The sequence below is a fragment of the Lipotes vexillifer genome, unplaced genomic scaffold (assembly GCF_000442215.2).
Source record: "Lipotes vexillifer unplaced genomic scaffold, Lipotes_vexillifer_v1.1 scaffold490, whole genome shotgun sequence".
NCBI lineage: Eukaryota > Metazoa > Chordata > Mammalia > Artiodactyla > Lipotidae > Lipotes > Lipotes vexillifer.
The window spans coordinates 2,176,541-2,194,132 of NW_006796397.1; the positions used below are offsets into that span (position 1 = coordinate 2,176,541).

At 37.2% G+C, this 17,592-nt stretch overlaps 1 non-coding gene across 1 annotated transcript; it reads left to right on the plus strand.

The window, feature by feature from the left end:
* The first annotated feature begins 17,333 nt into the window (after positions 1 to 17,333).
* On the plus strand, positions 17,334 to 17,405 carry TRNAE-UUC (transfer RNA glutamic acid (anticodon UUC)). Its single transcript has one exon. It is a non-coding gene; the product is annotated as a tRNA-Glu (tRNA).
* The last annotated feature ends 187 nt before the right edge of the window (positions 17,406 to 17,592 follow it).

Here is a 17,592-nt window from a genome sequence, read left to right on the forward strand (position 1 = left end):
ATGTTTAAGGTGTACAACTTGGTGTTCTGAAATACATATACATAGTGAAATGATTACTACAGTCAAGCTAATTAACATATCCATCTCTTCATATACTTTTTTTTGTGGTCAGAGCACCTGAAATCTACTTTTGTAGCAACTTTATAGTATTCAACACAGTAATAACTATAGTCATCATATGGTACATTTAGCTCTCCAGACTTATTCATCCTACATCACTGCAACCTTGTAAACTCTGGCCAACATCTCTCCATTTTCCCCACCTCTAGCATTGTTCTACTCTCTGCTTCCATGAATTAAACTTTCAGGTTCCACATATAAGTGAGATCATGTGGTATTTTTCTTTCTGTGTCTGACTTATTTCACTTAGTATAATGTTCTCGTTTCATCCATGTTGTTGCAAATGGCAACATTTCTGTATCACAATAACATTTATATACCACAATTTCTTTATCCATTTACCCATCAGCAAACACTTATGTTGTTTGCATATCTTGGCTATTGTGAATAATGCTGTAATAAACATGGAAGTGCAAATATCTCTTTATGACACTGATTTTTTTTTCCTTTTGATATATTGCCCAGAAGATGGATTGCTGAATCATATGGTAGTTCTATTGTTAATTCTTAAAGGAAACTCATACTGTTTTCCATAATGGCTGTACCAGTTTACATTCTAACCAAGTGTACAAGGGTTCCCTTCTCCTTACATCCTTACCAACGCTCTTGTCTTTTTGATAATAGCCATTCATGTACCTTTTGGCCATTTGTATGTCTTCTTTAGAGAAATATCTATTCATATTCTTTGCCCATTTTTAATCAGGTTATTTGTTTTGGCCATTGAGTTGTATCTTGTTTTTAAACCATTAAGTTTTATAGTGGTTACTACAACAATAGATATTTGGAATCCACTCAGGTACCTAAAAGAGGAATGCTGCTGTAACCCAAAACCTAAATTACAGACAGATAGTGGCTTTGGGTGGGAGTGTTAATAAAAAACAAAATGGCTTCAAAGATACTCCTAGTGGAAACCTAATGGACCTCAAGGATGCTGTCGGGAGGAATTGAAAGAAAGTGAAAAAATGTTATTGGAAACTAGAGAAAAGGGGACGCTTGTTATGTAGTGCTAAAAGTTTACTCTCAGTAACACGGAAACTAGGAAATATACATAATAAACTGGATGTCCTAGCTAAGAAGATTTCAAGGTAGAGTGTTCAAGTTGCTGCTTGGGTTCTTTTGGCTGCTTCTAGTAAAATGCAAGAGGAAAGGAAAAAGCTAAAGAATGATTCTAACTATAAAGTAACAAGAGCTTGTTGTTAAAAAATAAATCTGCTTATCATTTCCAGATTTTCCAGATGGCAAATATTGCTAAAATTAAGAAATGGCTTCTGTGCAGAGTTTAAATCCAGTGTGCTGTCAGGAAAACGTAGTGTAAAAATGCAGCTCAGCATATGACTAAAAGACTTGATAAAAACACAGAACGGTTTAAGATGATGCTTCAAACAGACAAAAATCCTTCAAAGAATAGTAGGAGTGTGCCTCACAGACCCTCTCCATTAAACAATAGGTCTTTTAAGGATCTTAGAGTAATTGTTCCATGGGAGACTTTTAAGAAGCCCAAGGTAGAGAATGGCTTATCATGGCAAGATGTGTGAGCGCTGTTTTTGTATAATGGATTGACTCTCAATGATTCAGAGTAAGCCCACAAGACTTTTAAGGAAATTGTACCAACAGAAACAGTCAGCTTGAATTGAAAGACACAGAGACATTACAATTCAAAAGAAAATCTGTGGACCCCTGAACTATTAGGAGCACGAAGCAGGCTATGAAATCTACTCGGCTGCATCGCCAACCACTTCTTACGTGCAAGGAAGGATTACTCTTAAGTTTAAGAAAATACCAAAAAAAAAAAAAAAAAAAAAGTCCAGAGGGAAAAGCCAAGAACTGTGGAGAATCATTCCCAGGTAGTAGGACTAAATCTCTAATCAAGGAAACAGCAACATGTGCCCTGCTGGATTTCACAAAGGCTATGGGGCAATGACTTCTGTGTCTCCTGTTTTCACTTTTTGAATGGGAGGGTCTAGAGCAGTTATCCTGCTCCATCATTGTATGTTGACGGAAGTGGGAAAGATCACTTTTCAGTTCACAGGTCTTCAGATTAAGAACAGCACTTAAGGAGCTGTACTAAGGGAACCACATCCAAGGAGGCTCATCTGCCTCTGGATCTGACTTAGGTCATGAAATCCTAACCCTGAACCTGATCCTGACATCGTAACAAGATGGAAGTCTTTGGGGGAGTCTGGGGAATGATGAAGGTGTTTTACAAGTGGTAGGAATGTAAATAATTTGTGATACACTGTGGTGGCTTTAAACATGTCTGCAAATTCTTTGACACTTCTTTTCTCCCCTTGAATATGGACCATCTTTAGTGACTCACTTCTAATGCATAGAATAAGACAGAATGCTGATGTATGGCTTCAACTTCTGAGGCTAGGTTAGAAAAGATGATACAGTTTCTACTTGGTTCTCTCTTTTGGGATGCTTGCTCTTGGAATCTAGCCATATTGTTAAGGAATCCCAGACTATATGGAGAGGCCTTGTGCAAGCATTTGGCCAACAGACTTACCAATGATTCCAGCTGACACCGATTATCAACTTCCAGACAAGTTAGTGATTAGATAGCTTATGGATATTTAATGGCTCCTGCCATTAATGAAGACACTGTAGCAAATATAGAAAGTAAATTGGTGGTGGTTGGGGGTAAGAGTAGACAGGAATATTGAACTGAACATATTAAGAAGGCCTCAATTTCTTTACCTGGAATGAAGGTCTTACACTCTATATTCGGGTTTTGTTAGTGTGACTGAAGAACAGACTCTTAAACTTTAATTAATTTAAACTTCAGTTGTCATATGTGGCTGGTGGCTATTACACTGAACACTGCAGCATTACACAATCTTTTTTTTCTGTGTCCAAAATACTGTGGTTTCAAAATAGTTTGATTCTGTTATTAACAAGTTTGTGATGTTAAGTTAGATTTCCTTCATTCACTTTATTAGTTTTGAAGCTTTACCAAGGAGAGTTGGCAGAATTTTGTACTCATATTAGTGGAATACCAAGAAAAGTAGTTGCCATTTTTGGAGTACCTACAATGATCTGTGCACTTTCCTACATATTGGGTTGGCCAAAAAGTTCGTTTGGGTTTTTATAACACTGCATGGAAAAACCCGAACGAACTTTTTGGCCAACCCAATATTATCTTTAATCTTCACAATGACTTTCTAAACGAGGGGTTACCATTAATTACCATTTTGCAGATGATGAAATTGAAGGAGTTAATCTGAAAACAAGTTAAGAACTGAGGTAACAGTAAGAAACAGTACCCGGGTGTGTTTGATACCAAAACACAGATCTTTTCCTCCCATCACGTACTAAACTTCAGCAAAACCTGGATCTGAAACTTGCCTGTTTGGCAGACTAATTATGACATTGGAGAAGTTATTCAACCTCTAGGAATATGCCTCTGTTTCTTACTCTATAAAATTAGGAAAATGACTCCATGTCGTAGGAGCACTATGAGAATGGTTATGTATGAACGGGCACTGTAAACTGTCAAGTACCTTAAAAATACGTATCTTTAACGAAACTATTCTAAGGAATTGGTGTGTTTTTATAGTACTTTCTCATACTTTTGGAAAATTTGGTTTTTTTTTTTTTTTTGCTTTTTACCACATAAAAATGCCATCAAGATACCATCCTGCCTCTCCCTTCATCATCATTCTTAAATTTAATACATGGAGAAAATTGTGTATTTTTATTCAGTATTCCTTTCAAGTGCTAAGTGTACTTTCCTCCTATGTTTACATTATTTTCTATGGCCTTTTAAGATGTTAGCAAACACAGAAAGCTGGTCTAAATGACCCAGAAACCATGGATGAGAAATGACAGGACCCTACTCAGAGTCCACGTCCCACTTGTGCCCAGGGATGGGCCAGGGCAAGGCTGGCACAGCCAAGCCCAACATTTGGTTGCTTGCAGACACCCATGGACTCTCCTGCTGTCCAGTGGCAGAGGACCTGTGGATGGCATCAAAGGTTAAGGTTACATTGTGGGTGGAAGACTCCACAGCTGAGAAGTTTCTGCACCATCAGTGTGGAAGGACTAATACTCACCAGCATGTGACCATTTTTGATCCTTTCTATAGTTAGCTTCCTCTATATTCTTAAAAATGAAAAACACTGCTTGGTGTTATAGTTCTTTGGGGCTAATAGAAAATACCTGCTTAACTAGACTTGCTTTCTCTCAAAAAAAAAAAAAAAAATCCTTGCTAACTTGCAGGTTTCTCAAATCATCTCTGGGCATATGGAGAGTACTTCGGATTAAAAATATTTGAAGTTAAGGAATTGACTATAGTGTTTTTAAAAACTTTATTTTGGACTGTTTTTCTAGCGCCCTACTATTTATTAGTAAGCCATGAGACAATTTAGTGTGCTTTTACATATTTTACAAATTTAGCCTGTTTCCAATAGTGTTTAGTTTTATTAAGTTGAACCACATGTCATGATCATTTTGTAGGTCAAAGATGCTGAATATCAGCAATTTTGTATGGCTCCACCCAATTACACTGTGAATAAGAAGTGATGTTCTCTCCTTAGGTAAATGGGTTAGGTTAGTATTTGGTTGAAACACTCAATTTACTTACGTATTTCTACTTACCTTCTGATGCTTTTCCCCGGGTCCACCCTAATTTAATATTTAATTTTTATTAGGATCTCCCTGCCTCTTCACCTTCCTCACCCCATGTAATTTAACAATTATTTCAGTCTCTCCTGGAAGTTCAGTTTATAAATAAATGGGTTTCTGGTAAGTTTCAGAAATGTCACCAAATCACAGCACTACAAGTTTAAAAAGGCTATATCCACCACTGGAAGTAAGCAGTTGTTCTTCCTTTTCCTTCTTGATCACTGAGCTTAGATGTTTAAGAATGTCCGTTAAAAAACTAGGACGACTTAAACTAGCATCCATTTTCCAGAGGATATAAATGCTCTTTCATTCTCCACACAGTGCCATCTGGTGGTTTTACACACAAACCACGCCACTTGCTCTGGCTTCCATTGCTAACACATGAGAGAGAAGTACAGAACAGCGGCTTCCGATTTGGCTCTCCTAGTGTTTGAAAGTCATGTATCTACATCTACACATCCTGGTAGAGACCCAGGCCTGACCACGCATTCCAGAATTTGGGACAAAAGGGTTTCTCTTGGAAAAACTCCAGTGAGGAGTTCTGGGGCTGTGAGGCCGTGACACTGAGCAGATTTCTGTGTATATTTGATTCCTTTAAAGAGCTTTTCACTTTCTAACAACATCCTCTAAAGATCTGGAGGAGACGGATATCCCAGAGGAACACCTAAGCTGTCAATATATCCCTTGCCACCAAGGAGAGCCACTGCTTCATCATGTATCAAATTCAAAGTTCGTTGGTAACGCGTTGGTAACAGGGAGCTCCATCACTGGCCCCAATAAGATTAAGAAGCAATAAGATTTCCACAATAACTTTTCATCCATATGTGGAGCTTACAACTCTAGATGTCAAAGGTACCTTAGCTATTTTCTAGTACCACAGAATGGACTGAGCTGGAGGTCTGACTAAAAGATTTACAGAAAGCTTTACTGTGAAGCTTCAGAATAACATCATTCATGACTTCCTTTCTAATCAGAGGAGAAAAAAAATATAATGTTATGGCAAATGACCAGGAGGCACTCTGTATGTTTTTTCATTTGGCCCATTTTCCTTGGGCACAGACTGGGATGTTGCATTAGGGTGTCTTAGTGTGTTGACTGAAGTTTCTTTCCTCCTCCTTCCTGTCCTTTTCTACACTGTCACCTTGTCAGTGACATGTGATGTCAGCTAGTCAGAACCAGCCAATGAATCTAATTCATTAGCCAACAACAATGCAGAATAGCTGCGCTAACTCACAGCAATTAAGATGATTGGGTCACATTGTCATTAACTGTTACTGTCAGGGAAAAATTCAGTGAAGAAATAAATCTTGAGTATGACCTTAGACGTGGTATATAAAATTTATTGACTTAGAAGTGTGTTCATCAACTGGGATTGAGTTATTATATACACTAAAACAACCAGCCAACAAGGAAAAACAACCAATCAACCAAACAAACCTAACAAGAAAAAATTTTATTAGGACCATGGTAATGACTTATTTGAGCTTAAATTCTCTCCCAGTGATAAAATGAGAGGAACTAAGAATTTCATCGAGTCTAAATATGTGTGAGCATTTCTAACTCCTGTCCATCTTGAGTCAAATAATAATGGATTAATCTTAATTCATCTTGACAGACTCCATAATGCCTCACTACAGAAAGCACCAATCACCTACTTATTGAATAAATACATATTAATTACTGGCAGAGGCTCTGAAACGGGACAATGACATTTTATATTACCAATGTTATTCAGTATTATGTAGCGGGAAGTACATACATGTGAAAAGTTCCCTGTAAATGGCAATGTGTTGTTATGAACATTATCACTAATTTAGAATGAATATTAACCATATCATGATTGGAATGACTATGTCTTAAGAATCCATCTGCTTTCTTCCCCCCTAAGATTCAGGGGATGCTTCTGGCAGGTTGCCAAATGGTTTCCTCTTTTATATACAGAGAACAGGAATTCATAAGTAAATGTGAAAGCAGCTAGATTTTTCAGTCCTCACCCAAGATATGTTTTATGGGCAGGAACCCAAGCCATTTGGGCATTTTGGCACTGGGGAAGTTAACGCCCTTTTGTTTTACAGAAAATCTTTTACAGAGAGACTGAAGATGTGAGATACATGTATCCTGGAGTTACAAAGATAGGCACAGGTCTGGGCATAAGGACAGGAGGTGGGCCATGAACTGATATGTCAACGTAATATAGTTCTACTGTTTCAAAAAATAAGCAAATGGAGACATTCTGGAACTGTTGTGAAATGTTCATTTCCTGCCAGGCTTTTACTGAATGGTAAGCAGTATTTGTGTGTTATCAGTCTTTTTAATAACAAAAATACTAAAATCCAAAATAAAACATGCCTCCAAACTATTTTTCTATTCTGAAGGTTGTGCTTATTGCTCTAAGAATCAGTTCTGTTGACCTGTAAACATTTCATTTTCTGCTTATAGCAACCAGAACATATAAGGAACTGGGTAATATTACTACAAAGAGCAGTATCACAGGGGAAATCTTCTGTTAAATAATAAAGTCTTTAGGATTTAAGTCACAGCTCTCAGACGGAGGAGAAGCCATGTGTTAGATCTGCTTTTTTAGAGCATTTGTCACAAGGTGGGAGGGAGAAGTTCTGCTTGATAATGACAATGGTGTTATTAAATGACACAGTCAGACTGATGCTCTGAACTTTGGCACTTTACGTGCACCTGACATAGGACCACGGGTGTGATGGAGCAATTGTGTACATCTCTTCCCAACTCTGTCTACAGTGGTATCAATTTGGCAGCTGGCAATCGGCCATGTGGGGGCATTTACACCAGAGAAACTGGCAAACGCTACAAATCAGACACCTGTGTACTCCTGCCGCCCCTGGCAACACACACACACTCCTTGCGTGGAAAACCAGATGGTAAACATTTACTAGCACACCACTGCATAGGACTACAACTGCCTAAACACGTTATTCTTGCTTATGTTGAATCTGTGATTCTACAGGTACAGGAGGGTACATGGTTTTTAACGAGCCGTCTGAATGGAGTCTAAAAATTCTAATCTAAAATGCCACAAATATCTTCCTGTTATCTATATCAGCAGAAACAGTTCAATCTCAGTCAGGGCCAGATTTTATGATCATACGTACTATTTTTATATCAATTGATTCCATTTATCATCAGCCAGTTTTCTCACAGTGTTTCTATGAGCTTCTGTTAAAATACCCATTGTAAAACTTATTTCAACTATAAGGTATACTAACTCCGCTTAATGCATCTTGGTTGAAAGCAAATACACACAACTTCATATCGGTTTCGTTTTTTCCTTGTCTCTTATTAGGGAGACGTTGTTTTCTCTTATGCTCAGAAAGTGAACTTTGTTAACAATGGTACTCATCTTAAATTCACATGTTTTTTAATAAGATGCATAGGTTTCTGAAATCTATATGAATATAATACACCCAGATTTCCCACACGCGTATTTGGGGTAAACCAGGACAATGTGAATGGGGGAGGGAGGCCCAAGAAACTGTTAGATAAGTTGTTTAATAAAACTGAATGATCCTTTTATTAAAAAAAAAAAAAATCTCAGTCAGGGCATCCTAGTTCTCAGGATTCTATTTCCCCAGGATCCAAGCCCTCAGTGTAATTCACCGGGCATTGGTCTAATGCCCTAGGATTCTCAGAGTCTCTAAGACCACCTGAATCTTCTAGAAGTCAAAGGCTGTACTAAGAAAAACACTGACAGTTTGATGAAAAATATTCCATTGATGCCAAATGTTTGTTTGAAAACGTTCTCCAGAAGAAGGCTGTTCCAGAAACTGTATACAGATCATAGATGCCAATGAGAATTTGACTCAATTCAAAATTGTGTTAACTGACAAAGCTAAAAACATGAACTCCTTTGGTATCCAAAAGCAGTTAGAATGTTTCCAGAGAGTTTAATTAGCTAAATGCTGTCCTTATGTTGATCTATATATGTCCCTATCTCTCATTTTTGTGGCTATGTATTTTCATGCGTCTATCTTACGTTATTTGGCGTTTGTGCTGATTATTCCCCAGCTCAGAGACTTTCTAATTCTTGTGTAATTCATCACATCTCTCACTTCAGGGCTACCTATGTCACAGACAATAAATGTTCTGGGTGATAGTAGTAACTTTTTAAAAGACTTCCACAGAATAAGATTCCCTCAGTAACCCACTTCAATTAATAATATTCTTTCTCATTCTTTCCCCAATTCCTTCACACTGAAGCTGATGCCCATTTCTTATTGTTTGGAACTCAGGGGAGAAAGAGAACAGCTGGTCACCATCTTCCACATAATGGCCCTTAATATTCAGGTGTGGTTTACGTTCAAGACAGAAGCTTAGGGCCTAGTATTAGACTGTCTGAATAGGTTTTATACTTTAAAATTGTTAAAACTGCTATTACCCAGCCTACTGCTCTTTTAAATGAGCTTATGAATTAAGGTTTTTTTTTTTTTTTTTTTTTTTTTTCCCCCCTAGACTAATTTCAGTGTTTACAGGCTAGGAAGTCCAAGTGACTAGATATTTGAAATGTCAGCATTATGATGCTCTTCTGTGGTCTTCATTCACCTCCCTGCCCTTCAGGATAGTGGCTAAACAATAATTCAGGTCAATTTGTGAAACATGAAACATGCTATCAATGCTGTAGCCCTGAAGCAGTCTAGCTTAAGTAGGCTTTCCCCAGGATTTTATATTATTTCTTATTAGTCACATGCTCGATTTCCACTGTAGTTTCTAACTAACAGTTTACATGAACTTGGCATTAATATTTCTTCTTTCTCATATCATTGTGAACTTTTTGCTTCTCATTTACAAGGAGATGCTTTTCCTTCTTTGAATTTGCTGTGCTGAAAGAATGCTGTTTCTATTGCCTTGTACTTCTATTAATTGAAGCTCAGTCCTTAAAAAAGGTTTTCTCATAGTTTTATATAACTTTGCGAAGAAAAATGGTTACTTGCAGTTTCAGTTATTTTAGTTTTAGTTCCAATTTCCCTGTAGTTCTCTTGCTCTAGCATTTATCTTTATCAGACAGGGAGACCATCAAAAAGTCCTGAGTATTAACTAGGGATCTGTAGATTTGGGATGCTTTTTAAATAGTAGAAGAGACTACCTTATAGCCTCCTTCCCTCCAACAGTCAACAAAATATTTAGCAGTCTGAGGAATGCCAAAGATGTACTTAAAGGAAAAGTACTTTCTGTAGGCAAATCATACTGTTCCTCTTGAAATGTAAAATATTTCCAAAGTAACATAGAATAAAAGAAGTCCAGTAAACTGTCTCAGAGACTGAAGAAACAATGTGGTTGCCTTTATTCTGGAGCATGCCTGAAATTATGGTTGAAGATATAAACTAAAAAGTCCAAATCTTAGAGCAATTTTTCTTTAGTGGTGCTCATTTGGCACAATTCCCAGGAGCTTATGACAGAGAATAGAAACTCTAACTTTTGGAACTTTCTGCTCAAACTCTTGTATTTGGAGGATCAGATTACCTAGTCATAAACAGTTTGGTTCTTTTTTACTTGGTATTTTACCACATAGAGAATGAATTTTAAAAGCAGATCTAATTGGTTTCTCAATTTAAGCTGAAATTTATAATATTTTTTGGAATTGTGGCTTTGACAAAGGAAACAAAATCAGTAAATGTTTATAGGCCTATCCAGAAGACTTGTTTTAATAATTTCCACAACATAGTTTACAGAATACAAAATTAGGGTCATATTCAGCCTTTGTTATGAGAAGAGGATGTGCTCATGTTTAAGCAAATTTGGTGCATCCCACTGGGTTATGTGTCATTTAGTGAGATGTGCTCACTGAGTCAGGGGCCAGATGGTGGATGCAGAAGTCTTTTGCTAGAATACATCTCTATAGAGGATGATGTTGCATTGGACTTGGTGACCAGGCTGACACTGAATGCAACTCAGTCACGGTATTTAAATCACATTAAGACTCTCTTTTATTTATGGCTCTCCTTGTGATTTCTGTCTGGCTTTATGTTTAATTGCTAGCCTCCATGTGGCGATATGATATGTTATCAGTTCTGCCTTTTATCTTTGCCAAAATGAACTCTGCAATGCTTTCTGAGGTAGAGAGGTTCCAGGAAAAAAACCCTGTTACATACACCAATTATAGGTAAGCATAAAATTAATTAAACGGACACCTTACTCTCTATGCTATTTTTCATGCTCTTGATACTGTTCAGGCTATTTTATTAGTACATGGGTACTATCTGTTATAATTACAGAATTTTAGAGGTAGAAGGACAAGAGATCACATAGTCCACTCTAGTGACTAAAAACAATAGGAATTCAGGGTCTTGTGTTTGGCTAAAGTAGGGAACAACCCAGGTCTAAAAATCAAGTTATAATACTTGGTTTAGTATTTTTTCCACCACTTCCAACTTCCTTCCCCTAACAAACACTTAGACTTCAAATATGCCTTTCATCATTGTCATTGTCATCATCATCATCATTTCACCATCATCAACTGACCACAGTGGGAAATACCATCCATTTTCTTTTATTCAAACTATGGAAAAAGGTCCCCCGTCTGAACAGTATTGTTCTTCCTTATGGCAGGGGAAAATTGTATTTATTCAGTAAAAGAAAAAGTCAGCTGAAGTTGTATTTGTCATTTGGGTGTTTCTGATAGTGTTATAGTATCAGAGAATTGTGTGAAAATCAGTGGCAATATGGAGAAACAGAGTCCTCTTCCTTCTTACATCAGTTTTAATCATTTTCCCCCCCAGAATACCTCCTGTTCGCTTAGCTCTAGTCCATAAGGAAGCAAAGTTTGTGTTTTTTGTTTGTTTTTTTCTGGTTGGCTCTTCAAGCATATCCACTGGGTTGGGTCTGAAACTGCTCTAAACAAAGTCTCCTTCCTTATACCACCTAGTGCTTGCTGATCTTCGCTTTCAGAAATTAGGCTCTTTGACCTGTTCAGCCTTGTCAAACCTCTTATCATCTTCTCTATGAATTCTACGCAATACATAATCCCTCTAGAGTATTTCTTAGTATAAATATGATTCTGTCCTCTTTCACAGTATTGGCATCAACCTGAAAGACCTGCTATAAGGATTACTATTTACATTTAACGCACATAAAAAGCCTTCTTGTACTAGGAAGTGGCAACATCCAGCACAGATACAACTGGAGTCATTACAGTCAAAGCTTGGGCCAAAAAAATTTATTTACTAAAAGTGATTAGGCCAAAGCCCTAAGACAGATGTCTAGTAAAAGAGATCAACTCACCTCAAAGCATACAGGATTTAAAACTGCTAAGTCAAATCTCTATCAAGTTATATATTTTCTTTAGAACTAAAGAGATAAATCTTTCATATATTATTCCTAAAGGACCAATGGAGTTCATTCATCAAGTTTAGGCCAGTTTGGCAAAATTATTCAGCTTTATGTTTTCTAAGAAATAAAGCTTCGACAGTGAAAAGTCATCACTTGGAAAATGGTTGGATTTTCCTCCCTGGGGATTGTGGTTGACTCCACAACCTGTTTCACCCAGGAAAGGGAAAAGCCAATCATAAGAATCCCTTCCCCTTGCCAGTAACTGTTTAGGAAGGGGCACATGACCTCTGTCATGTCTGCCAGTGAGAATGAGGTTAGTCAGCCAGAGTGTTCCTCATGTTTCCTTGCTCTTAAAAACTTAACTGATCCTGAGGATTTACTATTTAAAATGTTCTAAATCAGTAGTTATTTACAATATTCATATTAAATGTTTAACTAAATTCCTCCCTCCCCAAAGATGACATAAGAAGTGACAAATAAATAATGGATTACAGGCAACTATCTGAGTACAAAGTCCTGCAGAGAGGGCAATTCAGATGAAGAAATCAGGATCAGCAAGTCTTTTCTACAACTCCTTTTCCCTGGACCCAGCTCTGGTTCCTGTTTGGCATACTATGAACTTTTACCAGAGAGAGGCAGCTTTGAGTCCCTTACCAATGAATTTAGGTGCAAGGTAAGAGAGAAATGCAAAGCAAAAAGCAATGAAAAATAGGGTTAAAGCCTCAAGATTACAAGAGAGAAAGAGTCTTCAGCCTAGAAACAATTAATTTTAAACTTCAGGTAACAGGAAAAACTCCACCTTGTAATACCATGGCCCAGCAGCCAGAACCTGTTACCACCACCACTCGAGAGCAATGAGGGTTGGGGTAGGTTGAAGTCACTCTTGGAAACTGGAGTGTGCTGCTAATGTGAAATTTAGAATACACTTTGGTTTGGTCTTAACAGTTAGGAGCACAGGCTCTGATGCCAGACTGCCTGGAACTGAATTCCAGCTTCAGTATTTGCCAGTTGTTGGGAAAGTTAGCTCTTCATGCTTTTTTTCTCATTGTAAAAGATTATATTTTCTACTTTGCTATGGCAATAAAATAAGATTATTATATGTAAAATATTTGGAACAGTGCCTGGCACATAGCAAGTGCGTGACAAATGTTACCTATTATTATAAATGTATGATTATTGTATCTGGCTCTGACAGGGAGTTTTGCTTTAAAAGGAGGAGTAGAAATGGGCAGTAGCTGGAGAGGGGAGTGGGGGCCAAAAGAGGGTTTTTTTTTTAAAGATTGGAGAAAAAAACATAAGTGTGGAAAGTTGGTTTAACCAGGGTTGGGATTTCGCCAAGAGTGTATACAAAGGGAGAGAGGAAGAGGGAAGAGTGATTACAAGAGAGTGATCTTGATAAAGGACTGATGAATAAAATTTGGGTAAGCAGTAAGGGGTAACAAGGGGGATAGTAGATGGAGAGACTGAGGGTCAAATAAAAACGTGGTAAAATCAATAGATTTTAGGCCCCGGTGGGGCTGAAGAATTACAGAGTCAGAGTATAAGAGAATAAAATTGGAAGGACAAGAAGTGGTAATTAAGAGAGGAGGAATATTAAAACTGAGAAGAAAATAGGGCTGCAGTTAATGGATACAAAGTTTAGGGCACGATCATACAAGTGAGAGACTGAAATAGGAAAGGATAAATTTGTTATAGAGGTCTTATGATCTTACGTGCCTAACCATGGCATAGAGGGGCCCTATACGACCCATATCTCCATTAGTTCTCTAACATCACCTCCTACTCCTCACTTGCTTTTTTCCAGCCACAGTGGCCTTCCTGTGTACCTTCAGCACACCAAGGATGCTCTCATTTAGTCTTTGCACTTGTTCTTCCCACAGCCCAGTACACTTTCCCTCCCTCCCTCACCATCTTCAGCAATTTGCTCTAATGTCACATTCTCATGGACATTCAAGTTTTAGGACATGAGAGTGCAAAGACTGACCTGCAGCTAAAAATCTTCCAGGCTGTGGCATACTGGGGGATTGGTAACTGCAACAAGGAGAAGGCGTGAGTAGTACAGTCGGATAGCATGAGCTTCACAGCTGGGGATTTTTAGAGGAGAGAGGGAGAAAAGTCTGGAAGTAGCAACGAAGAACAAAGCGGATCAGACCTTTCTCTCCTCTGAAGAGTTAGATAAAATATGAAATTTACTGTAAGATCTTACGTAAAGTGAGCCCTGACTGAATCTGTTCACTTCTATAGTATTGGGTTGGCCAAAAAGTTCGTTCGGGTTTTTCCATACGTTTGTACAGAAAACCCGAACAAACTTTTTTGCCAACCCAATACATACTGCATTTTGTTTGTGTTTTTAATCCAGTAGACCCCCCAGAAAATGGGTCATGAGAACAAAACAAAACTTACTGTTGTGCCAGTATTACAATTTAGAACCATTTGATTGGCCTTCTGGGTGAGAAGTGGTCTCATGATCTATGGACTTCTAAAAGGGCTTGTAATATACTATATGAAATAATAGCAGAGGTCTTAAAAAAAACATGTTCACACAATATTTTTCACCTTTGGTAAATGTTTCAGTTCTGATGGCCCCAACAGACATTTTAAATTAGCAGCTTGGTCACTTTGAGCAAAGAGAAAGGAGTAACAATAAATGTCAGCTTCTAATAGTAACCAAATAAAAAATTAAAAAGCAGAATACAAAATGTAAATCAGAGGATAAAAAAATTTACTCATTTTAATCATCTATGTTTTAAATTAACTTCTAAAAGAATAAAATACTTTCACTCCTTATCTATTTCTATGCATCTTCATGAAATATATATCTAGTGACTGCAGTGAGTAGAAAGCACTGTTGTGCTATTCTAAAAGAACTGACTTATAAATTATATGCAGAAGAAAAGAGAAAGATGTGAGGTAGCTAAAAAGAACACTTTTCTGAAGCAGAAGCAGATGGTTTAGGGAAGTAACATTCCATTCCAATTTGCACGAACTATTCTATCAATCAAAAAAAGCCTTTCATGTAAAACTCTCTCTTACAGACTGTGTGTTATACTGAAAAGTTTACTAGTGACTAAGAAATTACTGGGGAAGAGATCTAGGGGAATTAGGAAAGTTATATACTGACAATAACTTATAGATTAACCTCTGAAATTTGGATTGAATATGCATTACAGCATCCCCTATTCCCTAAAAACTGACATAATGAAAAAATTTAAGTCTATAACAGTGTTGGGAAAGAAGAAAGTATATTTTGATTAATCATAAATTATGCGTAATTCCTGAAAAAAAAAGAGGGTAAATGGAATCTGACTGAAGGAGGAAAACTGAGGCCAAACTATGCATGGGAAGGCAGTTACAAAAGATGGGAAGGATTCCAGATGTTGGGCTACTTTTATAATAGTTCAGCCATGGCAGAGGCATGATATTGCTCTACAATACCAAGAAAGAAACAAAGTCTACACTTCTAAAACACTTGATACTGGTTGTACTCTTTCCTTATAATCACCAGAAACAGGCCAAATTTATAGGACATTTGCAGAAAGGCTAACAAGAAATCTGAAATGTAAGTGAGCAAACAAGCAAGAACTGCCAAATATTTGAGGGAACCAACACCATGAAAGGGCATCAAACTCAGCAGACAGAACTAATTTCTGAGAAAACAATTAATAGGGCAAAAGGAGTCTTAAAAACATACACAATTAATATCCTCAGAAGGCCAAGAGGATATCACATCCATGAGACAAATAGGACCTTAAGAAGAACAATTAATTATTTTTATACTTTTAAAAAATTAATTAGAAAGAAAAAATGAGTATAAAAATAAACACACCAAAATACCAAACCTCCAAACAACTCAACGGATAGGCTGATTAGCAGAATGAACACAGCTTTAGAGTCAATTAGTGTGTTGGAAGAAGGAACTAAGGAATTCTCCCAAGGCACAGTGCAAAAGACAAGGGGATGAAAAATGTAAAAAAAAAAAAAAAAAAAAAGGTAAGAGACATTGAAGACAGATGTAGGAGTTGTAATACCCACCCTAAAGAAGCTAAATCATGATAAAGATATATACATAAAAAATTCTGTACCCCAAAACCCAGAGATTACACAATTTTTTTTTTTTTTTTTTGCGGTACACGGGCCTCTCACTGTTGTGGCCTCTCCCGTTGTGGAGCACAGGCTCCAGACACGCAGGCTCAGCGGCCATGGCTCACGGGCCCAGCTGCTCCACGGCATGTGGGATCTTCCTGGACCGGGGCACGAACCCGTGTCCCCTGCATCGGCAGGCGGACTCTCAACCATTGCGCCACCAGGGAAGCCCTACACACTATTTTTAAATACATGAGAAACTGGTTAAAAAGAAAATCAAAGTTTAAATGTAAGGTAATAAATAAACAACAATGATAATAGCTCTCTCTCTCTCTCTCTCTTTCTCTCTCTGGATATATATACACACACATAGAGATATATAGATAAAACCTTCAGTAAGTTTAATTAAGGAGAAAAGGTAAAGTAGAAGTAAACATTGGGAATTCCCTGGTGGTCCAGTGGTTAGGACTCAATCCTTTCACTGCTGTGAGTTCAATCCCTAGTTGGGGAACTAAGATCCCGCAAGCCTCACAGCAGGGCCAAAAAATAAATAAATAAACATTAGTTATGTGAGTAAACAATGACAGATATGGAGATTAAATAACTTGTAAGAAATATACTATGTACAAATTATCCCAAATTTTTAGAATATTTGTAAGAAATGTATACTCCTCTAAGAAAATGTAACTAAAATTGGCTCAAAGGGAGGGGAAAAAACCTAACAACCTATGATTATAAACAAAATAGTAAAAGTAGTCAACATGATCTTTCTCTCCAAAGTTAACAGCTCATATGAGTTTATGAATCAGTACTATCAAATCCTTAAGAAAGCAATATTGTCTATGAAAACTCTTTCAAAGCATAGGCAAATTTAAACTTCTGAACTCATTTTATGAGGTTAATATAACTTGGATACCAAATCCAGATAAATATAGCAGAAAGTATACTAATAGTACACTAATAGATATACATGAAAAAATTCTTCAGTGACATAGAAGCAAATCAAGTTCCTAGTATTAAGCAACATATCATGACTAAGCAGAAATGTAAGGGTGGTCCAATGTTTAAAAGCCTATTAATAAATTTTATTAACATCAATATATTAAAGAAGAAATAATCACATGACAATCTCAACAGAGGCAGAAGAAACATTTTGCTAAGATCGAGAGTCCACTTTCTATTAAAAATAAAAAAAGACAAACACACAGAACTCCCTGGTGGTCCAGTGGCTAGGACTCAGCACTTTCGCTGCTGTGGCCTGGGTTCAATCCCTGGTTGGGGAAGTAAGATCCCGCAAGCCGTGTGGCATAATGGAAAAACAAAACAAAAACAAATGCAAACACATAAAAACTCTTATCCAATAAGAAACAAACTATTTTTAACTCAATGAATTGTGTCTACAAGAAACTTCCAGCAAAATTATATTTAATGATGAAATGAAGTATCCCAATTACAATCAGGAGCAAGAGA